Below are 26,092 nucleotides of genomic sequence, written 5' to 3' on the forward strand. Positions count from 1 at the left end.
GTCATATTTCCGTCGTATTCCTCGCAATGGAATGTTGCTTCGACCGCGTATTTAAAACATGACTATCGTTCTTTTCATATTTATGACATTTCACACTTTTAAGCGAAAGTATTTTTTTTTTTCTTTTACTTTGTTGCCGGGCAAATGTTTTTCCATTTTGCTCCGCTAACGAACGAACAGATAGTGTCAGGCGGAGTCAGCAAGTCTCAGAAAAAATTCGCTGTCGTCAGTTTTACGTTGAAATTTGTGATAGAAAATGTAGGTATAAAGTAAAGTACACACAGGACTTGCCGTTATATTAGGTTTTACGTGACAGCACTTTTCCATTTAAGTGCAGTGCACACACACACGCACACACACACACACATACTATATATATATATATATCATATATATATATATATATATATATATATATATATATATATATATATATATATATGTAGATATGTATATATATAATATATATGTATATAATATATAATATATATATATATTATATATATATATATATATATATATATATATATATATATATATATATATGTATATATATATATATATATATAGATATATATATATATATATATATATATATTATATACATATATTATATATATATATATATGATATTTATTATATATATATATATATATATATATATATATATATAAAGATATATGCCACGAAGGAAAAATAAACGAAAAGAGTATCTGCAAGACCTTTCGACGTTAAACGTCCCTTTACTAAGCAGAAATTAATATATTGTATATATATATATATATATATATATATATATATATATATATATATATATATATATATATACACACATACACACACACACTATATATATATATATATATATATATATATATATATATATATATATATATATATGCGCACATCTAGGCATCGATTTTAAAATATTGCTAGTCTTTGTAAACTTTAACTAAAACCTTTCTCCAACTCCATTTATTCCGTGAGAGTCTGTGCACAGGCAGAGAGTAGCGACTGATTAAACAAGGAAGGGATCAAAATAATACTCAGTAGCCTGAATCAGTTTTAACAGAACCAGGAGAGATTATATAGACCATGTATCTTTAATAATGTATGTATATATATATATATATATATTATATATAAATATATATATATATATGATATATATATATATACATATATATACATATATATTGGTTTTACATTTATTGACCGTTCTCGTCTCCCCAGTATGTATTTAAGGTATTTTTATTTCTAAAACAAGCAGCCATATTCACCCAAATATCAGCTGATTTTAGGCGGGAACCCAAAACACCCCAGCCAGAGATAGGAATTTCCTGCTAGAGAGGGGGAATATAGACTTCTCAGCCTTAAGGACGTATCCCAAAAGGGAAGGGTGTAGGTAGCCTGGTACTAATTATGCCTACGTCTTAAGCTCTTTTTCCTGTGAACCCTCTGCTGGCTGTATGTTCTGTTTCCAGGGGGGGGTGTTGTTAAGCTGACCCCCAACACCCATGAAACACACCTGCCTTCGCTCTCAGTCTCCTCCAGTCGTGACCTTGGACGGATGTCCCGCCACGAGCCTTCCAACTTAGGCCTACCACGGCGTTACTGGTGCGCCCAGACCTGAGACAAAGCCGATGCCACATTTCTACAAAGGTCCACTGATCATGGCATCCAGGTACATCTTGTGAAACAACATATTGCCAGTTCCTTACCTCCTAGTGTCTATTTACTCCCCATTTTCACAATTCAAACTTCTAATTCAAAGGAATATCCCTTTGTTCCTCTCACTGCCTTGTGGCTGCATGCTTCCCTTGTGTGATCGTCCCAGACAAATGAATTCACTGCATACCTCAGTTAAACACTAGAGTTCCTTTTCCCCAGTGTTAGAGAAACTGAATAATTGTAACTTGTGCAAGAAGTCCTTTCTTTTATCTTGTCTAATCTGGGATCTTTTCCAAATTCCCTAAGTCATGTGTCCAAGTCTTCGCTCTCGCAAGTGATGCTTTACCGCAAGACATATGACCAATTTTGAAAGCCTACTTTTACGGGAACCTCATATTTAGCCAGCTTGTGTGAGATATATTGGTCACCACGTTTGGATAAGTTTCATTTACTTTCCCAGGCTATTAAGCAGCCTCTCGTAAATAAATAGATGTAAAGTAATTAGCTGAGTTTTCTGGCGACCTTTTCCTCTAGAGTAAATTAACCCTGTAAATCCTTTTAGGTAAGTTCATGTAATTTATTCTGCATTTTTCCCTCGACTCTTTTCGTTTACGTATTTGAGCCCCTTAAGGCCAGGCTTAAAACGTAACAATGGCGTACCTTGCCGAAATTCGAACCTAGCTTGCTTAAAAAACTTGTAAAAAGCGTTATCCCTTGTAAAACGTAAAATGTAAATGTTTTTACAAAGCGCAAATCTAAGCACACTTCCAGCAGAAGACACACACTGACTCACGGTAAGGTATATCATTCATATATGATTTATTTTATAAACAATGTTAGCTTAAGGTACGTTAAGGAATTATTTTAGAAGTGGTTTAAAAGAGTGTTAAGTAGAAATATTATTATTGTAACGGCGAAAGCGCCAGAGCTTAATTTTAGCGGTACGCAAACAATTTGCCCCGCGAATCCTCTGTTATTTTGTACTGTCCTCGCCTGACGAGACATGAGCACGTGTTAGATAGATGCCAGAAAGTACTAGTTCAAACTAGGAAGTGCTTTGCCAGGGTTTATTGCTGTGTTAGAAAGCCTAGCTAGTTAGGAGTGTTCTACTAATAGTTACGGCCAAAGAAGTGTACAATTCTTTTGTCTGTGATATGTTAGGGGAATTCGTTTTAACTTAGTTCTCATTCCAAGTGTTGGTAACCGCTTAGCCTGCATGCTCTAAGCTTCGCGCATGCGCACTCTCAGGCCTGCTAGCCAACCTCGGTCTGCCAGAGAAATTAACGTAATTCATCTTGAATAAGAAACTAGAATTTCGTATTGTAAATCGCCTCGCCATCGCTGATAGCACCCCACTCTGCTAGCCTCACCATGCATTTCACCTAGCATCGCTCACCCGCTCGCTGAGCGAAAGTTTCATTTCCTTTCGTACTAAACGTAACCTCATTTACAAATGTTTGCTAACATTCCATCTTCAAATCCCTACCGTCATTTTCACTTGTCACAGGGACCTAGTATCCTTACGTAGAGTTAACGTAAATCTTCAAAGTACAGTAAAATTACAAGAATTGTTAACGCAAAACGCATCGTTGTAAATTTCATATGAAAATGCAAATCATTTCATATAAGCGCAAGCCGCTACCAGTAACATAAATATCGTTCATCGCTAGTGCGTTATCGTTTTCATAAACCTTATCCAAAGCAATTCTTTCATTACATGTTAATGTAAGTAAATCATTTAATGCAAGTTGCGTCATATTAAAACTAAAAGTATTAGTTCAATTAAATACAAGGGAGTTCATCATATATCATTTTCCCCCTCTCAGAGAGAGAGAGAGAGAGAGAACCTATTATTCACGAAGCCAAGAGTACTACGTCCGTTACTTATACGCATGCAGAATTAACATTATTTTAGTCTCTTGTGTCTTTCATTTACACTGAGCGTGATACGTACGCGCCTGTGTCCATTCGGGTTTTGCAAGCATTTATTTCATTTATCGAGTACTTCAGCAAAGGACTGAGCATTTTCAAATTACCATTACCTGTCGTTGCCCGAGTGGTCTTTTCATTTCTGTACCCCAAAAGACTTGCGTATACTGCAAGCACAAACCGCACAGTGTGCCACCTCAACCTTCATTACATCCATCAAGGAAGTCGTTACCAGTCTAGGACTGGCCACCACCAGTGCACGTCAGGCCTTACCGTTTTACAGTGCCACTAATTCGTGACACTGTCCATCGACTGGCTGCTGAAGTACCCCCACCTTTTACTTTCTCTCCTCCACCATTACACTCTGCCACGAGCAGTGCCATTTCACTTCAGTACTTGAGTATACTGCATTTAGTGTCGTCTGACGGGACACACCAGCACGCCACCAGTGCCATCAAGGAACGCCTCCTGAAGTGCCGCTATTCCAGCACTACTAGTGCTGTCCAAGGAACGCCTCCATAAGTGCCATTGCACCTGTACAGCCGTACAGGTAGCCATTCTACCTGCGTGTCCGTCCTTACGGAACTCCCAATTCATTAGTGTCCATGTAAAAGGATCAGTGATCCTTCGGAACACTCAACAAGGGAACGCCTCCTGAAGTGCCGCAATACCTGTACAGGCCGTACAGGTAGCCCTTTTACCTGCGTGTCCATCTTATGGAATGCCAATTCATTAGAGTATCCACCATTTCGGATCATTCAACCAAGGAACGCCTCCTCAAAGTGCCATTGCACCTGTATCAGACATACAGGTTGCCCTTTACCTGCGTGTCTTTACCTATGTGTCCGTCCTTACGGAACGCCCATTTCATTAGTGTATCCGCTTTACGGAACACTCCAAGGAACGCCTCCATAAGTGCCATGCACCTGTATTGGACCTACAGGTTGCCCATTCCAGCGTCTCCCAACTTAGGAACGCCCTTAAGTGTGACGTACACCGCACACTCCATTTGATTGTCTCACCTGATTAGAAGGTGCCATTCCAGAAGTGCAACCCACATACGGGACACTTCCCAAGTACCACAGAGCACCCAGTCTTTTAGGACTTTTTCATTAACTCGTCGCAGAACCCATTCCCAAGTGAGTGCCACATTACACAGTAGGCACTCCACTCCCATTCCATCCAGTACCCTTCCTGGCCATTATTTTCAACTTTGTCCGAGCCTCTACTGCAGCCTAAGGGAAAAGTCTTCCCCTGCTTCCCGCGACTTCTTTGCCATAGAGCTAGAGAAGCTCCGAACCCTCATAACTCTGGGCAAGGAGGCTGGTTACACTGGACCAGCACTTGACCAGTGGATTAGGGCGCAGCAGGATGCCGCGCGCCTGCAAGAAAAGGAAGAAAAAGAAAACCAGAGAAAAGCCAGAGAAGCAGAGAGAAAGGAAAGAGAAGCAGAAAGGAAGGCAAGTGAAGAAGAGAGAAAGCATGAGCTAGCTCTCAAGGAGAAGGAACTCAAAATCAAGCGGGAGAAGGCCCGCAAGGAGAGTATCTTAGCTCCAGCCACTCTGCCAGCTTCCAGCCCTGCACCCACTGTCTCTCACAGTCCCGCCGTCTCTGGTCAGCGACTTACCATTTCACCGCCCACCTCCTCCAATTTGAAAGAGGTGAGCCCACCAGTTAACCCCGGACTTGTTTCCGAGGGTGATTCAACGGAGGATTCCTTAACCTCCCCACGTCAAATCACTGCCAGAGAGGACTCTTCACCTGTGCCAGAGCACATTGCCAGCCTTGGTGACCTCACAGATTGAATACCTGTGGTGCCATCTCGGCCTTACCGTCCAGTGCCACGGAAGAAGTTCTGGAACAAGTTCTGCCAAGACTGTGGCCACAAGGGTCACATGTCTGCAAATTACAGAGGGTGCGCTAATCACAATATTCCCGCCATCGCAATGGCCGCTACCAATCCTTCTTTAATAGGTCCCCCGGCTAAGAGCCCTATAACCGTTGCACCCCTCCAAAGCCACTGTCCGCCAAGCCACATCAGAGCCTACGATGACTCTGGCGCTCAAATCTCCCTGATACGGGAAGGCCGAATCCCCCGCGGGGCTACCGTCGATAGACGGCAACTAATCACCATTGAAGGTATCAATCATATTAAACTGATCCTTCCGACCGTCCAATTGATTGTCACCAGACCTCACTTCTCCAAAGTTTGTACCCTTGCAGTTGCAAGCTACATTCCAGGAGGTTATGACCTCCTCCTAGGGCAAGACATGAAGTCTCCCTTGCATTTCAAAAAGACTAAGGGTCCTAACCCCACGTCAAATCACTCTGGAGCAAGGAGTCATCGAAATTCCACTTCCTTCAGGAAGTATGTCCATCAACAGTCTCCCCCACTACCACGGAGGGAGATTGATCACTCACAATTCCGCTGCAAAACCTGCAACGTACTAGGGCACTCCACAAATTGGCCTAGGTGCCCTAGCAAGGCACCAGCAGCGGACACTGTCCATGTTCTACAAGGCTTAGCCTTCCACAAGAGACAGGAGCCTCTGTCTCCCATTACCAAGGGCCCGCTGAGAGGTATTGCACCTCCGGTACCCGTCACAGGTCCAGTTGACCTCAATTCTCTGCCAGTGCCATTTGGCAGCACTGAGCAGTGCCAAGCTCCGTCCAGCCTGGACGTAGAGCCACCACAGAACTTGACCTCTGCGCCTGGTCCCGAGCTAGTGCCGTCGCCTAACCTTATCAAGGATCCTCCTACAGGAGATCCTCCTACAGGAGATCCTCCAACAGGCATGGAGCTTACCACAGCCCATGGCAAATTTCCAGTCCATGATTCTTCTTCACCCTCACCTCTGTCGCCCGAGGATGAACCTCCGGCAGACCTTACCTTCTCACCTCCTCTGGACAACCAGGAACTGCCCGACCAGGAGTCAGCCTGGAGTCTTACCCTTACGACGGCTGTCGCAGCAGCTGAAGTGAGGGCCTCCCCTGAAGTAGGTTCCACCTCAGCAGATACCGAAGTAGGGTGTTCTCCTGCAATCCCTCAAGCTACCACTGCCTCTGCTCCTGACGGCGTTTCTGGCCTTACCCCAGAGCCGGTGCCTCCGTCTACTCCAAGGAATGGTATAGCCAGGTCCTGGAGGAATAAGAAAAAGAAGAAGGGATGTCATTAACAGACTAACCAAAGAGCCACCAGCTCTCCTTGACACCTGTGCCCGAGGTACAGTGTCACATTCATTTGCAGAGTGATCCTGGCACCTACCCAGAGAAGGTAGCCAGCCTGATCTCTGCCAGTAAACTAACCCTCTAACCCGTAGAAATTGTAATACTAACCCTCATGTAAATGTCATAATTACCTCATTACATTTCCATCCTGGTACTCCACTAATCACTCATCATCCTCACACATCAGTACCTCACATCATGTATTTTAACAATTCAGTCGATGAACCGCTGCTGTGCATACCACACTCTGGAATGATTGTGTCTCTAATTAACTGTAATGAGTAGGTTAGGCTAATGATTTAGTACCAGGGCATTAGGGTAGTAGCAAGTAGAATTTTCAAGTAACCTTACATAGGGGTAGAGTAGACTGTCGTCCCAGACGACCCGTAGTTTTCACTTAGGCTAGACTACATTAATTCCGTAAATTCGTAAACTTAGCATCTCCACCTATAAGTTAGGTAGGCCACTGTAGTTAGCTGTATCGCTGCTCTAAAAACTTAAGTTAGAGTAGGAGAACTGGGTAGTCGAGACGATCAACTTATTTAGCCAAGACCTTCACGCCCGAAAGGGAGTGAATGCCTTCTTAACAGGGGGAGCTGTTACATTTATTGACTGTCTCGTCTCCCCAGCAGTATTTAAGGTATTTTATTTCTAAAAGAAGCAGCCATATTCACCCAAATATCAGCTGATTTTAGGCGGGAACCCAAAGCACCCCAGCCAGAGATAGGAATTTCCTGCTAGAGAGGGGGAATATAGACTTCTCAGCCTTAAGGACGTATCCCAAAAGGGAAGGTTTGTAGGTAGCCTGGTACTTATTAGGCCTACGTCTTAAGCTCTTTTTCCTGTGAACCCTCTGCTGGCTGTATGTTCTGTATCCAGGATTGCCCTGCTCTTGGAGGGGGTTGAGCTGACCCACAACACCCATGAAACACACCTGCCTTCGCTCTCAGTCTCCTCCAGTCGTGACCTCGGACGGATGTCCCGCCACGAGCCTTCCAACTTAGGCCTACCACGGCGTTACTGGCGCGCCCAGACCTGAGACAAAGCCGATGCCACATTTCTACAAAGGTCCACTGATCATGGCATCCAGGTACGTCTTGTGAAACAACATATTGCCAGTTCCTTACCTCCTAGTGTCTATTTACTCCCCATTTTCACAATTCAAACTTCTAATTCAAAGGAATATCCCTTTGTTCCTCTCACTGCCTTGTGGCCGCATGCTTCCCTTGTGTGATCGTCCCAGACAAATGAATTCACTGCATACCTCAGTTAAACACTAGAGTTCCTTTTCCCCAGTGTTAGGGAAACTGAATAATCGTAACTTGTGCAAGAAGTCCTTTCTTTTATCTTGTCTAATCTGGGATCTTTTCCAGATTCCCTAAGTCATGTATCCAAGTCTTCGCTCTCGCAAGTGATGCTTTACCGCAAGACATATGACCAATTTTGAAAGCCTGCTTTTACGGGAACCTCATTTTTAGCCAGCTTGTGAGAGATATATTGGTCACCACGTTTGGATAAGTTGCATTTACTTTCCCAGGCTATTAAGCAGCCTCTTGTAAATAAATAGATGTAAAGTAATTAGCTCAGTTTTCTGGCGACCTTTTCCTCTAGAGTAAATTAACCCTTTAAATCCTTTTAGGTAAGTTCAAGTACTTTATTCTGCATTTTTCCCTCGACTCTTTTCGTTTACGTATTTGGGCCCCTTAAGGCCAGGCTTAAAACGTAACAGTATATATATATATATATATATATATATATATATATATATATATATATATATATATATATATATATATATATATATATATATATATATATATATATATATATATATATATATATATATATATATATATATATATATATAGATATATATATATATATAAAGGGTCCAGGAATCCAACAAACTAGTGAAGAATATTTCATTATGGAACGTTTCATACTCTACTACTACTTATTAGGTACTTGTACTTGTCCTCTCATTATTTGTTTTAAATGTTTCTGTAAATTTTGATTAACTATATTTCTTAAAGTTTTAGTCTATTGTTTGTTTTAAATGTTTTCTAAGGTTTTTAATTAACTTATTATTTTGATATTTTAGTCTTAATGCATTATTTTACTATTAATTAAATTGTCACAATTTTATAATTACAGGCTGAAGATGTACTCTGAAGCAGTATGAAACGTTCCATAATAAATATTCTTCACTATGTTTTGGTGGATTCCTGGACCTTTTTTAATGCTCTCATCTGATTATATATATATATATAATATATATATATCTATATATATCATATATACTATATATATATATATATATATATATATATATATATATATATATATATATATATATATATATATATATATTATATATATATATATATATATAATATATATATATATATATATATATATATATATAATCTAATTAAAGGAGCCCATAAAAACACCAAAATATAGAGAGAAAAGTACTATATTTCAGAGACTGCTGTCTCTCTCTTCAGGTATATGAATGAGAAAAGTTTACAGAAAAGGTGGTATTTATACCAAGAGATCCATCCACAGGTAAGCCAATTTAGGTCACCCCCGCTGATAATCTTTCTTTAATCTTCTTAAGCGTTGGTTGAATGAAAACCTTGTCGATCACATCTGAATCCAATGCTCCTTTTGAGATGTTCATTACCTGCCTCTCTTTTATAAAGGCCGATTCCATCATTTGACTCTTGTACCGGCAGTTGCTGCTGTAAATTATACGCGGCAAATTCCAGTTTATTCTATGGTTATGTTCATTTATATGATTGAAAATAGCTGAGTTCTGTTGTCCATACCTAACTGACCGTTTGTGTTGTATTAATCTCTGAAGAAGTGATTTTCCTGTAAATCTGATGTAAGATTGGTCACAGTCCTGGCATAGGATTTCATAAAGCCCTGTTTCCTTGGGGAATGTCTTTTGATGGACATTAATCAGGGATTTGGGTAAGTAAATGCAAAAGGGTTAGATTTTCCAAGGGTCTGAGTCACTGTCTTAATCCTGTCCAGGTGAGGAATTTTTATTTTATTGTTGGGTGTCTCTTTGGTCTTGGTTTGAGGGGGTCGGTAGACAATTACGTTTGCTTTGTGAATTGCTTTATCCATTATATGGTCAGGATACTTAAAAGACGAACGTTGCTTACGAATTAGTTCAAATCCTTTTTCCAGGAAATCTGGGGAACAATTCGTAAGGCTCTTAAGAACAGGTTGCTGGCTACACCTATCTTGATAGCAATATCGTGATAGCTAAAGTAGTGAATGTATGAAAGTGAGAACGTTGGTTTTCTGTATATGGTAAATTTGTATTCTGTTGTGTCTCTGATTATTAAAACATCAAGAAAAGGAATTTTGTTGTCTGTTTCCCATTCAACTTTAAATTTGATGCTGGGCACTAATGCGTTTAATTTTGTTAGGAATTCATTAAAATTGCCCCACCTATTATCCCAAAATGTTAGAATATCATCTACATATCTCATCCACAGCATGTTTTTGGGTTTTATTGCATTTATTACTGGAGTTTCAAAGTATTCCATGTACAGATTGGCAAAAACAGGACTTAAAGGATTACCCGTACTACACCCGAATTTTTGCTTATAGAATGATTCCCCAAAAGAAAATACGGTATTAGATGCACATAATTAAACTAACTTTATTATTTTGTCTAGCGCCAATGGGAAATGATCTGAATAGGGGGATCATTTTTCCCTCAAAAACTGAAGAACGTCCTGTATTGGTACTTTTATAAATAGGGAATCTACGTCAAGGCTTAAAGTTTTATGTTGTGAAGTGGTATATGTGCTTCTCTGAATTCGTGACAAAAATCTTCTGAATGTTTATATATATATATATATATATATATATATATATATATATATATAGTATATATATATATATATATATATATATATAGATATATATATACATATATAATATATATATATATATATATATATATATATATATATTTATATACATCGAGCTACAAATGTCCTTTAATATCTAATTCCCTCTACCTCTGTACCTCGGTAATTTATTTTCTTATATGCTTAACCGAAGGGGAATTTATTAGGCGATAATAGAATTGTCGGCGCCCGGCGCGAACACAGCACACCATACAAATCCAGGAATGTCAGTGAAGCTATTTACCCACTCCACCACCGCAAGAGGCTATAAGGTAATGCCGTCTCTCACCATTAAATACCTTTCGCGCTCAGGTATTCGCTGATTTGGAGCCAGCATTAACCCACCTCGACCTCAGTAGTGTTGTAGTGCTTATGACAGCACGTAGCCATTATATAAGTCATATCACATTACCGTGATTCATATACATACATATGAATCACGGTAAGTGATATGACTTATATATATATATAATATATATATATATATATATATATATATATATATATATACTATATATATATATATATAGTACTCTACGGACTCCTTTATTTCAGCCCTACATACAATTCAGGTCACATACCAGCTGACTCAGTCCTTTAAGTCTCCCAATAATATTTTTCATTTCTTCCTTTTTTCCTGAAGGCAAACAAGGGGTGAGGTTTGGGAGTAAAGAAAAGTGGAGGGGGGAGTGTTCTCTTTTCATCCAATCCTGTTCTATACATTCAAAGGAAGGGCCAAATCCCTCCGATGAAAATCTCCCAAAAAACAGAAATGGTGATTTATACTAACCGATCCTACTTATAAGTTTTATAATTGGGTAGATGCTAATTGTGACGTATTCCAAGGTATGGTTTCTTGTAGCCATCAGGAATATTTGGTTGATTATCCATTAATCTAACCTCCAATTCTCTCTCTCTCTCTCTCTCTCTCTCTCTCTCTCTCTCTCTCTTCTCTCTCTCTTGTGTCAGGAAAAAAACAAAAAATCTTACCAGGCTTCAGTGCAGCCTGTGTGTGGTGTGTGTGTTACTGTCACATTTGTTGTCAAGATAAATTCACTCCATGCCATCTCTCTCTCTCTCTCTCTCTCTCTCTCTGGTTTAAGTCAGAAAAATCTCACTATACAAAGAAAATGAATGCAATGGCATAGAACGTTGTGAATATCCTAATTGAATGCATTAGGAAAAAGAATGCCAAAAGCATGCAACTGTGGTAAGGTGTGGTATAGCATAGTTAATCCACAAAACCTAATCAGAAAATGTGCTGCATGCAACATTCCGACCCATCCACAGTGTGCTGAGGTAATGCAAGATATGAGAAAAGATACAAGAATATTTTGTTCAACATGTCTATCGTGGATAGACAATGTTATTAAATCAAGATTGAATGTACAAATAGTAGAGGATGAAGAAGAAGAAGAGGAGAGGAAGAAGAAAAGAGGAAAACGGAGTGAAGTAAACAAAACTGAAATGACAGAAAAAAATATGGAAAACAAAGAACAAGATAAAAGTATGGATGCAGAGATACTCATTGATACTACATATGAGGCAATAAAGCAGCATACTTACGAAGAAATAAATTACGATATGACAACACAAAAGAAAATGCCGAAGAGGCTCTACCCAGATCTACACAATGACGGGAAAGAGGAAAAAATAGACAAAAAAGACAAAGTCTGCAACCTTTTGAAAAGAGGGAATTGCAGATTTGGAGAAAGATGTTACTACAAACCTCCTAAGGTATGTCACAACTATGAAATATATGGTAAATGTGCATACCTAGATGGCTATGAGGATGAATGCAGAGATCTGCATCCAAAAATATGCAAAAACCTAAAAGAAGGAAAAGGATGTAAGTTCGACAAAAAATGTAAATATATGCACCCTGTAGCCATGAATCATAATCAAATAAATAATCAATGAAGTAATAAAATCCAAAATAAGAAAGAAACAAATAAAGAGAGGAATAAAGAATATCAGGTAAAAGAAAAAAGCAAGCCATCAGCGAGATATGTAGAGATGTCAGCAAAAAATTTCAAAGCATCAGCTCCAAAATTCTACTCAAGAGATAATAACTGTATTTTATTATGCAAGAGGATATTGCAGAAACGGAGAAAATTGCAGATTTCAGACACTGAATAATTATGATGAAGGAAGATCAAATATTACGGAAAAGTTGGATTTTTTAATGTCAGAATTTCTAGGAAATGAAAAAAGGAACAACAAAATACCAGAACAGGAAAGAGACATGGGAAATCCTTATTACTACCAATATTAAATGAAGGAGAAAAAACTACGCAAACCCATCATAATGATGATGGAAGGGGCAGGGTTTAGTTACGAGTAACTCAAAAAGAAAATAGGACTATTCTTAGAAAGAACTAACCCAAATTGAAAAGAAAATAGATATAATGAATATAAGTGAAACCTGGTATTTCCAAGAGACTGGAATGATGATCAAATAAAAGGGGTCCAAAATTATAGATCAGATAGAAAAAAATAGGAATCAAGGGGGAACCGCAATATATGGGAAAGACAAAAAACAAGGAAAAATATATGAGAAATATAGTAACTCAGAATGTGAACTAATAGCAGTAGAATTTGAATCTGAAAAATTAATGAACATAGTAAATATATAGACCTCCTAATACTAAAGAGTTTGACTTAATAATAGAAAAATTAGATGATATATGTAGAAATCACAAGGACTGGACTATTCTCCTATCTGGAGACTTCAACTTTCCTTTCGTAGACTGGAAAGAACGAATAGGAGATTGTGGTTGTACTTATACATATAAAAAGAGAGTAATAGTAGTGCAGAAGATAAGAGGCAATTCGAAAAGCTATTAGATATGCTACTAGAATACAACATTCAACAAATAAATCACCTGCCAACAAGAAAGGAAAATACTTTAGACCTAGTATTTGTGAACGAGATGAATTATGTTAAAGAAATAATAGTTTATGATGCGAGTATTTCAGACCATAATGTCCATAGAATTAACAGTCCATACCAAAGCAAGTGAAAACAGAGATAAGCAAGAAATGAAAAGTGGGAAGGATATGGAAAATACAACTTCTACAGTAAAAATATAAAATGGTCAGAAATAAATGAAGAATTAAACAAAGATGGGATAACATTTTCGTAAGTGATGACATAAGGGTAAATACGGAGATATTATATAAAAGATTAGAGAAAATAGTGGATAAAATATATACCGAAGAAGAAAAGTAAACATCAGTCATGCATACCAAGAGCAGAAGGATCTTGTTCCAGAAAATCAGAAAAGTGGAAAAAAGGTCTTGCAAAAGAAAAAAATGCATGGAAAGTTATAGAACTAAAAAGTAAGATAGGAAAATGCAGAACAAAAGATTATACAATCAAAAGAAAATGAAAAGCGGGACTTGGAAGAAAAAAACCTAATAAATATCAAGCAAACCCCAAACTATTATAACTCATACGCGAAAAAGATGAATAAAAGAAGAATAGAAATTGGCCCTCTAAGAATTGAAGGGAGATTATCGATGAAAAACAAAAAAGGAAATTTGCAATATATTGGCAGAACGATATAAGAGAGAATTCACCCTAGAATAGATAATGAAGATAATGATATAGAAGTAAGGGACAAAAATAGTGAATATTTAGCTGACATAGATATTAATGAAGCTGATATTTTGCAGGCTATTAATGAAATTAAAAATGGAGCTGCAGCAGGGCCTGATGGAATTCCTGCTATTTTGTTAAAGAAAGTAGTTCATTCTATTGCAAAGCCACTTGCAATATTATTTAGACAAAGTGTAGATACAGATTTATGATGAGCACAAATTAGCATATATTACCCCTACTTTCAAAAGTGGATCAAGACTAGAGGCAAGTAATTATAGGCCTGTGAGTCTAACATCGCATATTATGAAAGTGTATGAAAGGGTAATGAAGAAAAATATTATGAAACATTTAATAAAAAATAACTTGTTTAATATAGGACAACATGGTTTCGTACCCGGAAAAAGTACACAAACCCAATTGTTAGTCCACCGTGAGAACATATTAAAAAATTTGAAAAGCGGAAATGAAACAGATGTGGTTTATCTAGACTTTGCAAAAGCTTTTGACAAAGTAGACCATAATATATTAGGAGAAGAAAATTAGAAAACACAATATCGTGGATAAAGTAGGAAGATGGTTAAAAGAATTTTTACACAACAGAAAACAGATAGTTATTGCAAATGGTGAGAAATCGGATGAAGCCAAGGTAATATCAGGTGTGCCACAAGGTACGGTGTTAGCTGCAATACTGTTTGTTATTATGATTGAAGACATAGACAGTAATGTTAAGGATTCGGTAGTGAGTAATTTCACTGATGACACAAGAATAAGTAGAGAAATTACTTGTAATGAAGATAGGAACGCTCTACAAAGAGACCTTAACAAAGTATAAGATTGGGCAGAGGTAAATAGGAAGGTATTTAACTCTGATAAATTTAATCAATAAATTATGGAGACAGAGAAGGAAAGCTATATGCATATAGGGGACCTAATAAAGAGACAATCACAAATAAGGAAGCAGTTAAAGACCTTGGTGTGATGATGAATAGGAACATGTTATGCAATGATCAAATAGCAATTCTGTTGGCAAAATGTAAAGCTAAAATGGGAATGTTGTTACGGCACTTCAAAACAAGAAAAGCTGAACACATGATTATGCCTTTATAAAACATATGTTCGTAGTCCACTTGAATATTGCAATATGATATGGTACCCACACTATCAAAAGGATATTGCACAAATAGAGAGTGTACAAAGGTCCTTTACAGCTAGAATAGAAGAAGTTAAGGACCTTGACTACTGGGAAAGACTACAATCCTTAAAATTATATAGTCTAGAAAGGAGAAAAGAACACTACATGATAATTCAGGCAGATAGAAGGAATAGCAGAAAACATCATGGAACTAAAAATATCAGAAAGAGCAAGCAGAGGTAGATTAATAGTGCCCAAAACGATACCAGGAAAAATAAGGAAAGCACACAGGACATTAATCCACTATGCAGCAGCATCGATAATGCAGCGTCTATTCAACGCGTTGCTAGCTCATCTGAGGAATATATCAGGAATGAGCGTAGATGTGTTTAAGAATAAGCTCGACAAATATCTAAACTGCATCCCAGACCATCCAAGATTGGAAGATGCAAAATATACCGGAAGATGTACTAGCAACTCTCTGGTAGACATTAGAGGTGCCTCACACTGAGGGACCTGGGGCAACCCGAACGAACTGTAAGGTAAGGTCTGTAAGGTCTCTCTCTCTCTCTCTCTCTCTCTGTTATGTCAGAAAAAATCTCACCATGCTTCTGTGCAGTTTCTCTCTCTCTCTCTCTCTCTCTCTCTCTCTCTCTCTCTCTCTCTCTCTCTCTCTCTCTCCACCCCAATGTTATGAATCTTTCCTACCATATACATAGTAAGAAGCTCTATATTACACACATACACACACATACACGCAAACACATACAAATACACACAAACGCCACAAACAAACAAACATACGCCCAAATACCTCTCTTCTATCCCATACTACATATAAGGCGACGAAAAATGAAAAAATCCTTCGTTTGAAGAGAGGATATTTACCCCCGGGTATCGGCCCAGACTGAAGGGTTTTTGAGAATACTGATCAGTCTGTTGACGAAGTGTCAACGAGTGTCGCGAGAGAGAGAGAGAGAGAGAGAGAGAGAGAGAGAGAGAGAGAGAGAGAGATTTTCTGGCATATTAAAGTAAGACATGAAATCCAATTACAGTTTTAGAGATATTTTTGCCAGGATAATAGGACAGGTAAATAAGAGTTGAATTTGGAAGAGAGAAGAGAGAGGAGGAGAGGAGGAGAGGAGAGAGAGAGAGAGAGAGAGAGAAGAAGTTGATGGGATTTTTCTGACATTTGAGAGAGAGAGAGAGAGAGAGATGAGAGAGAGAGAGAGTTTTCTGGCGTAATAGAAAGAGACATGAAATCCAATTACAATTTTAAAGATATTTTTTGCCAGGATAATAGGACAGGAAATAAGAGTTGGACCTGGGAGAGAGAGAGAGAGAGAGAGAGAGAGAGAGAGAGAGAGAGAGAGAGAAGTGTGGGAGGGTTTTCTGACATTTGAGAGAGAGAGAGAGAGAGATTTTCTGGCATAATAGAGTAAGACATGAAATCCAATTACAATTTTAAAGATATTTTTTGCCAGGATAATAGGACTGGAAATAAGAGTTGACCTAGGAGAGAGAGAGAGAGAGAGAGAGAGAGAGGAGAGAGAGAGAGAGAGAGAGAAGAGAAGGTTTTTGATTTTTCCTTGTAGAGAAAATAGAGAGAGAGAGAGAGAGAGAAGGGTGAAAGGTTATTTCACAATGAATTTAAACCAAGAAAAATAATGAAAAAAGAGAAAACCAAAAAGAGAGAGGTGGACGAAAACAATAAAAACCGAAAGAAAAAGAGAGAGACAGAGAAGTTACACCATGATTTTTAAACACCCCTCACTCCTGCCCCCTTCCATCCCCTCCCCCTCCCTCCATCCACCTCCCTCTCCTCCTTTTTGCCTCAATAACAAAAAACTCAAAAAAACAGTTATCGCTAAGATTTCAAGCAGTGAATCAACCGGTATGTGACCCGCATATATGAGGAGCTGTAAAGGAGACTACCTTGTTTTATACATATTTTTCCCAGTTTTTTTTTTTATCATTTTTTATTTCTGTCTCGTGTTGGATTCGTGAGATACAAGAGGTTACGCAGAGGAAATTTTGATGTCCATTATCAGCATGAAAATACAGTCTTTCGCGTAACGTATAAATATATATATATAATATATATATATATATATATATATATATTATATATATATATATATACTATATATAAATATGTATATATATGTAATATATAATATATATATGTATATATATATATATATATATATATATATATATATATATATATATATACATATATATATATATATATATATTATATTATATATATATATATATATATATATATATATATATATAGTATATATATATATATATTATATATATATAATATATAATATATATATGTATAATAAAAAAAGGGATGCACTAACAATATGTTTAAGATACCGTTCTAAGGTGATGTGCTGTGACATTTCTTAGAATGTATGGGTCATCAGTTTAACTTCCCTTGGAGACACAGTGGTCCAAGTGACAAGACATCTCGGCTTAGGAAATGCTGATGTGTCTTATTGGGTGGCATGATGTCAAAATTGCTACCTGAGCAGGTCAGTGCCACGTCCTGTCGCTATGGGCGCTTGATACAGAGGTGCCTTTTGAAACTGGTCAGAAGCAGTTTCCTGGGCGTGAACAATGTCTGTGAGTTCGTGTGTGTGTGCGAGCTTCGTCCCTACAAAGTGAGAATGTAAGGTTACCAAGATGGGGAGATCTCTATAGAGATGGCAGAGCCAAGATGGCTTCTTCAAACAGTACCTTTTGTAAAGTGTTTGTGCATGCTGTGTTGAATGGGTAAGCATACTTATTATTTGGCTAAAAGTGTGGCTTGTCTGTATTTTGAATATTTATTTCAAAGATGTTCTATTTCATATGATCTTTTGATTTTAATTTATAATCTTGTGCTTATCGAGGTGTTCTCCTATCTTCTAACAGGCGGTTCTGAGAAAGGGGAACTGATCTGAGAAAGGGGTACTGAATATGGTGACTTAATTGATATGGGAACTTAACTAATGTTTCATGGTGTTACTATGGAGACTGTATTATGACTTGCCCAGTTTTATGGGTTATTGCAGGAAAAATATGGAGTGGGGTGTCTGAGTTCAACATTTCCTTTAATCATTTCTGTTAAGAACCTGAGTCTATTTAGCTAATACTTTGCTCTTAAATAAATCTATTTTTTTTTAGTTCACGAGTCTGATTTAATGACCTTAGGTAATGGAGGAGGGGAGGGGTGTGTTGTAGTGAGAGAGAGAGTGATGGAGAGATGTGGAGAGAGAGAGAGATGGATGGAGAGATGTCGAGAGAGAGAGAGACGGATGGAGTGAGAGAGAGAGAGAGACGTTGTGGAGAGAGAGAGAGAGAGAGAGAGAGAGAGAGAGAGGGTGTTGCCAGTGCCTTAGACGCATGACTCTTGCTACCTTTTAAAATGGAAATACCGAGATTAGAATCTTCGGTTAAAGTTTGGTGGCAGCAGTGTTTGAACTGTTGTTATGCCTTTTGTGAGTTTAGTAGCACCTTAAAGAGGCTGTTTTGAGAGAGTCTGGTTGTGAAACTGTGTTAGGATTTCCATTAATAGGTGATAGGTGATAAGAATTTTTGAGCTGTTGGTTGTGGTACTGGGAGGGAAAAATTCAATTAGCGTCAGCATGTTCGTCTGTTGCTAGACACTGCAAACAATGGGTCACTCAGTTGCGATTTGTGGGTGCGTTGAATACTGAGAGCTTTCTTGCTCGAGTGCCGAGTCGTTCTTACACACACGAGTATGTGTGTATTAGCATGTTTTTACAAGCGCGAGTCGGCGATATGGTGTTCTTTCATTGACGACGTGAGTGTTAGAGTTTTTTACGCCCTTGTGTTTCTCTCCCCTTTTTTTCTAACTTTGTGTGAATCATTTTTGGAGTTAAAGAGGCAGTTCAGATTACTATATTTTTTCCCATAGGAGCAGAACGTGATGAGTTTTTTTTCTTGGCGCATGTTTAGAGGCGATGCATTCGTCTTGGTTGTAATACATACGTATGCATATGAATTGTTTCATACTTGCAATTAAGGGTGCTTGGATTACATTTTTTTGGCTCTTGGAGACAGCACCTCTCATGCATATGCTCTCAACGCATTTTTTTTGCTGAGCAATCCATGGGGTAATGCCTGAAGGGGGGGTGAACTTTTTTTTATTTGTGTCGGGGTGAGTTTGGCCTTGAATAGGAGAGTTCAATGCCATATCAGCTGATAGCCAATGAGAGATGACGTGATATGCCCGTAGGGTTTCTTTTAGAACGATTTATTTTCTTTCTTTTGAGTAAAGAGAAAATGAAAATGAATGTGGTGCAAGTTTTCCTTGCGCTTTGAAGAATGCTTTTGCGCAATGGTAGAGGACATGATTATAACTGGGGATACAGAGATTATTTTAGAATGGAGATGTGCCTGGTGATGTGTTCGGTGATAACGATTATGGTGATGATACTGGAGTTATTGGGGAGTGGCAATATTAAAGCCCTTACTGGTGATACTGGAGATATTTACGGAGATATTTTACAGGAGATATTTACGGGGATTCTATGGGAGTTCAAGGTGGTAATAGTTTTGGTGAATGTGCCAAAGATTTATGGGTGGTGATATTGGTGAGATTGGTGAATTTGGTGAATTTGGTGTATTTGGTGTTACTGGTGAATGGGCGAGTACTAATATTGGTGATACTATTACTAACATGGGTGCTTGTAATGAATACTAAGGGTGGTGATGTTTTGTGATTATGGGAGGTACTAACAACAAATTTAATGGTGTTTTATTGGAGGATATTGTGTTAATGCCCATTTCAAAGACTATGGTAAAAGTCAAATTGAGAACCTTCCGGTTTTCTTTTGCCTGGGTGTTTCATTGGTTTTCTGTGATAGCCCTAGAGTTTTCCTTTTTTTATGTGTTCAGTAGATAATTGCTTGAAGTCTACGTGGGTCACAGATGTTACAGGTGTCACAGGAATAGTCAACAGTGCCACTGATTTTTCTTTTCCCCCTTTAGACGTTAGCCATCGCTGACGTAAGTTTTTATTATAATGGGCGAATTTGAATTTATTTTTCTCCGGACAGTTTATGACTTGGAATCGTTGTTCGGGAATGCATTTACAATTAAAGCCATTTGATGCTGCAAGAGATTTAGGGGAGAATTTTTGCATTTTTTGAATGTCTACGTAATGGTATTACATTTTTTTTCTGGATATTTGTGTTCTGGAAATTGTTGGCCTCTTGCACAATACCTTTATTGTGTTTGTTGCAACTTTGCCAGAGATAGGAAACTTGATTAAGTTTCTGGTGGCCTGTGCCATAGTGAACATGGGGAAGCCTTTGCTTAGACACTTTGAATTTGTAGTTTTGTTGTGATGAGTTATGGCACATTGATGATTTTTTTTAGAATTTCTTGGGCAATTATTTGGCAAGGTTTTGCCCTTTTCAGCAGTTATGCTAAACAGAGAGTTTATAGTTTTTTACTGTAACATTGAGCTCCTTGGAGATGTTTTTCGAGGTTATTTTACTGGAGAATAATTTGGAGATATAATGTTTTACATTTTAGCCATTTTATATTTTATTTTGTTGGAGATGGTCCAGAGTTTAGGCCTATGGTGGTAACAGCTATTCTTAGTTCAATTACTTTTGCAGTTATTTTGGTGCAAATGGAAACCCTTGTGAGAGGAGATATGTGGCAATATTTTCAAGTGTATCAGCTAGATGCTTTGAGCGCATTTTTTGGGGACAGAGTTTCCTATTTTGATGACCCTGCTTGGAGATATTACGATTTTTTGGATACTTGGTTTTATTCCATATGTGGTTATTGGTGAAATAGAGGGGAATATGGTGATGGGTGGATGCTAGTGAAATGGAGGGGAATATTTTTATCGCCAGAGTGGGATTATTATTAATATGGTGATATGTGGGTGGCATTACTGAATTGGGGTTTACTGTGGTTTAGTTCCCGAATAGGTGATAATTTGTTTTATATAATAGGAGTAGTATCATGTGGGAATTATGCCTTTAAGGACAATTTTTTGGGCACCTTTGGTGATATCCTGGAGATAATTTTGTGAAATGTGGTTATATAGTGTTATTATAGAATTTTTGGAGAATATTTGGAGAATAATGGTGTTAATATAAAATATTTGGAGAATAATGGTTTTCTGAGGTTGCAAGTCTGACTAGACAAATCTATTGTGCAGTTCGAGCACCTGAGGTGTTCACAGGTGGATTTTTGCTGACAATGCTGTGATGAGTCCGGTTGCTTACTTTTTTCTTTGGAGTTGATTACTCGGAGATTTGCACCATTTTCGGAGATGTACTATGTAAAGGGGTTTGTTTTCAGTCATTTCTGGCCGATGAGATATGTTGCGATAGCAAATTCTGTAACGGTACAAACTACGTTTATGAGGGAAAACGCTGGATTATATATATGTTTTTTCCTCTCTTATATGTGCTTTGTGATGGGGAAAAAAGTTCACTTATTATTGTTGCTATTATTTTTTTTTTCTTTTTTTTTTTTTTCCTACGAAATTTGTCATAATTGGGGTTAAGTTTAATTAGCATTTCCATTTTAGACAGGAGATATAATTTGTTGGGGTATGTGAATTAGATGGAAGGGTATTTGGCTTTATATTTCATGGAGGTTAATTATATAAGCGGTAAAAGGGTTTTGCTGTTAGACAGTTAAAGGGTTCTTACTGATTTTGTGGGTTACTGAGATATCAGAGCTTAAGGAGAACATTTTTTGGTGATAAATTTGGGCGGTCTGTGACTTTTTTTTTTCGGGCTCATTATTTTTTTGTACTTGTGAAAATGGTGAGTTTAAAATGTGATGACAGTAGTCCGTAGAGATTTTGTAAGTTCTTGGTGGTTTGTGCTGATGTATGTATGGGGGTTGGCGAGCTTTTTTTTTTTATGTTATTGGAGAATTTAATATTTCCTTTACGGGGTTATATGTAATAGTGATTTATGATTTAGCGATCTTATGAAGTTCCTTCACGAGTTGTAGTTAGAAATTAGTTCAGTGGTCATATTAGTGGTGATTGATTGGGAAAAACATTCATTTAGTATTTCTTGGAATTTTTGAGGTCATTATTTGACAGATGTATGTCTAGGGTTAATTCTTCATTAACTGACCGATGACATGACTGACATACTGAAACACCATAAACATCGTTCCCCTTCCCCAGCAAGACGCCCTTCAACTACTGCGGAGATGTATGTTGCCGATGTTTGCCGACATGCGAGAGAATCTATGAGTCTAAGGGGTTTTACGGCGCTTTTGGACTACGGAACTCGTCAGTTGTCTTCCACAGGGAGGCATTTTGCTTTTCTACAGCGTGTTTCACGAGTGTGTGCAGTTGCAGTTGCAGACACACGGGAGAATCAAAGTTCAAGATGAGGAGGTGTTTCTACAATCAACTGTTATTATAGCCCGGATACAGGCTGTTCAAGATAGTGTGATAGACATTGTACTGCCAAAGACGTGCAGTTATTCTTTATATTTGGTGTTTAATGAGCTGGCCAATGTGTTTTATATGTATAAGCTGTTTTATGTGAGCTATGGCTAGGCAGGTGCTAGCTTCTGGGGTGGACGAGCAGCTGTTATATAAAAAGAGGGATGTATTAACAATATGTTTAAGATACCGTTCTAAGGTGATGTGCTGTGACATTTCTCAGAATGTAGGGGTCATCGGTTTAACTTCCCTTGGAGACACAGTGGTCTAAGTGACAAGACATCTCGGCTTAGGAAATGCTGATGTGTCTTATTGGGTGGCATGATGTCAAAATTGCTACCTGAGCAGGTCAGTGCCACGTCCTGTCGCTATGGGCGCTTGATACAGAGGTGCCTTTTGAAACTGGTTAGAAGCAGTTTCCTGGGCATGAACAATGTGTGTTGAGTTCGTGCGTGTGTGTGAGCTTCGTCCCTACAAAATAAGAATGTAAGGTTATCAAGATGGGGAGATCTTTATAGAGTCAGAGCCAAGATGTCTTCTTCCAACAGTACCTTTTGTAAAGTGTTTGTGCATACTGTGTTGAATGGGTAGTAAAGTCTCCACTTATGAGAAATGAAGGTGCCCTCAGCCTCAGTCGGGTCATGGACCGCATCAGTGAATGGTGTAATCGGGGGTGTGGGAGGGGGGAGGGCGTTAATGAGACTGAACTACAGTAAAATGAAAACACTGTTGCTGAATCAGTTTGAAGCTTTAACTATTTTAGGTGTAACTTTTGACTCTCTTCTAACTTTTGAGAAATAGCTTTTGAAAGTTTCAGCAAGCGCAGCAGGAAAGTTAGTTATTGTTCGTAAGGCCTCATATAGTATTTATAATGGTGATAAAATCAGCGCAGCCTATTTTAGGTTATTTGTGCTTCCTTTACAAGAAAACTGTTCACCAGTGTAGGTGTCTGCCTCTGCCAGAGATTTATCTCTTTTAGATGGAGTGCTTCGTGCACCAATATGTGGTAAATATGGCCTCGCTGGTGAACTTCTCAGCTCCAGAGGTCCTTTATTCCTCACAACGCTGGACTGTGGAACAGATTCCCTGAGGATGTCGTGCAATTGGAGCTTGAGATGTTCCGGCGAAGTTGCAATGCATTACTACCCAAATACTCTTCTCCTTGTGTTTTAATACACTTTTAACAATTAAGAAATTTTTTTCTTTTTAATGGGTGGGATTTCATCCTACTGTGTTTCCGTTTGCCTCCTCTTACCATAATAATAATAATAATAATAATAATAATAATAATAATAATAATAATAATAATAATAATAATAATAATAATAATAATAATAATAATAATAATATATTATCGAAAATAATGGCAGAATTTACAGAATTGATTTTATACAAAATTTGAAAGAAGGTCTGTTTCCAGCATGAAATAATAATAAAAATAATAGTACAGGATTTTAAACGGCATTTTATGGGAGCGCTTTGTCACGATATATTCAATTACACAAAATAAAATTGACGGTCTGATTCGGACCATCCAAGCCAACTTTCATTCAGTAACGATGAATTATTTTTTAGTTAAAATCGTAAACATCAATATTTACTGACCCTGCTAAAAGCCGTATATAATTAAAATAATTTTTTTTTTCGCAAATCGCGAAACGATTTAAACCAATTATTCTGTGACATAAACAGAATGATCTTGGTGTAAATTTAACAGTTAAATTGCCCTCGCAGCCAGCGAGGTTTTCCAATTTAATTCAGTGAATGAAACAGATAAACAGATTATTAGGGGAATATTATAAACTGCACTACAGGCATTACTTAAGGAATATTATAAACTGCACTACAGGCATTACTTAAGGCGCTTTGCAGCGTCCCCTCGGTCCTTATCTGCGACCCCTTCATTCCTTTTGTCGTAACTCCGTTCATATTCTCTTTCATCCATCTCACTTTTCACCTTCTCCTAACAGTTGCTCCATAGTACAAACTTCTTTGCTCTCAATTTCTCTTGCAACGCTGAATGATCTTATAGGTCCCAGCGCTGGGCCTTTGGCCTAAATTGTAAATTCCATTCCATTCCATTCCATTCCATTCCATGTCATCAACTCGCAGATACATCTGAATAATAATAATAATAATAATAATAATAATAATAATAATAATAATAATAATAATAATAATAATAATTCACATCAAAATCAAATGCCTTAGAATTACGAGAGTAATTTGCCGCTATATTTAAAAAAAATTTGACAATGATTAATTATTCATCTAGCTAGATTACTTTTACTAGAAAAAACTTTTAATAAGGTCAAATATATAAATTGTTTAGGATACCAGCTAACCGTCGTGGGCTTCGGAAACAAATGAACAAGTAATACAAGAAGCTCGCGTAGCCGTAGACGACAGCCGACTTCGTCTTTTAGTTCGAAATCTGGTAAAATATGACAATGGTGAGCTCTTTAGAACGGGAAATGGGGGTTTAACAAGCATGGAATATGATCCCAGCTGCTGTAATTGTTCGTTATCTGGGCGTGCAACTGTTTTTTTTTTTTTTTTTTTTTTTTTTTTTTTTTTTACTCGTAGTTCTGGGACTGGTACACACGTGTGTATAGTGTGTGTATATATATATGTATATGTGTAAGTATATATATATATATATATATATATATATATATATATATACACACACATTATACATATATATTTACATATACATATGTTATATATATATATATATATATATATATATATATATATTATTATATATATATATATATATATATATGATATGTCTGTGTTATTATAGAGTGAGAGAGAGAGAGAGAGAGAGAGAGAGAGAAGAGACAGACAGCAGACAGGACAGACTAATCTGATTTATGGTTCCATACCAATGGTAGTGGTGAAGTATTTCGCCCAGTAATTACCCATTGTTGTTTATGTTCCGGTGAAATGTATAGCTGTAGTTTATGTCTCTCTCTCTCTCTCTCTCGTCTCTCTCTACTCTCTCGCTCTCTCTCTCTTTCTTATATTGATGAATCCATCCACCGAGAAATAAATGAACAGCAAACCACCTCCACAAGCTCGTTTTGTCAAATCAATTAGTCTCCGATTACTCTGGGGAATTTTCCCTC

This window comes from Macrobrachium nipponense, chromosome 23 (assembly GCF_015104395.2).
Source record: "Macrobrachium nipponense isolate FS-2020 chromosome 23, ASM1510439v2, whole genome shotgun sequence".
Classification (NCBI taxonomy): Eukaryota; Metazoa; Arthropoda; class Malacostraca; order Decapoda; family Palaemonidae; genus Macrobrachium; species Macrobrachium nipponense.